This window comes from Poromitra crassiceps (genome assembly GCF_964638095.1).
Source record: "Poromitra crassiceps genome assembly, chromosome: 9".
In the NCBI taxonomy this organism is placed as follows: domain Eukaryota; kingdom Metazoa; phylum Chordata; class Actinopteri; order Beryciformes; family Melamphaidae; genus Poromitra; species Poromitra crassiceps.
In genome coordinates, this window is record NC_139630.1 from 52,234,508 (window position 1) to 52,235,178 (window position 671).

A 671-nucleotide genomic window follows, 5' to 3' on the forward strand; every position below is an offset into this window, starting at 1 on the left:
ACGGCAGACAGGTCGGGCCAGAGAGGCCGCAATGGTTAAGGATGAATGAGGGATTAATTAAGATAAGGGATATTTTCGGCGTAATGAAAGAACAGAAATGATGTTCTCTGCTGGTGCCTCTGTGCTGTTTTTGTGTGTGTGCTGCTGTCAGGAGAGTGGGAGGAGGCACCGCAACAATAGCCCAGCTGAAAGAAAAGCAGGCAGAGCCAGAACGCAACGCAATCATCTCAACAGAAACCACTCCTCTCCCTCCTCTCTGCTGCAGACACCTTCACACACACGCCCAAACAGTCTTTTCTAACGTCTATTTTAAACGGGCGAGTTGTATAACAATGAAACGGGTGAGTTATATAAAAATTTAACGGGTGAGTTATATAAAAATTCACATCCTGACCGTACAGTAATGAAAGGTGAAATGAGCTGTATAGGCCAAAACCGTGTTTTGAACCAGGGAGGCTGTAAACGTGTTAAGCCTGTTACAAAGTCGGCCATTTTACCTGATTCCCCGCCATTGACGTGATAGTACGTCAACCCGTCTTTTCACCGCCATGCGATAGATGGCGCTCTTGGCCATCTTATGAAGTGGTACCATACTCTCGTATATTCCACCGTTATTGCCCCACAAAACCAGCGAGCGTTTTCATGGTAAATGGCCTGCATTTATATAGCGC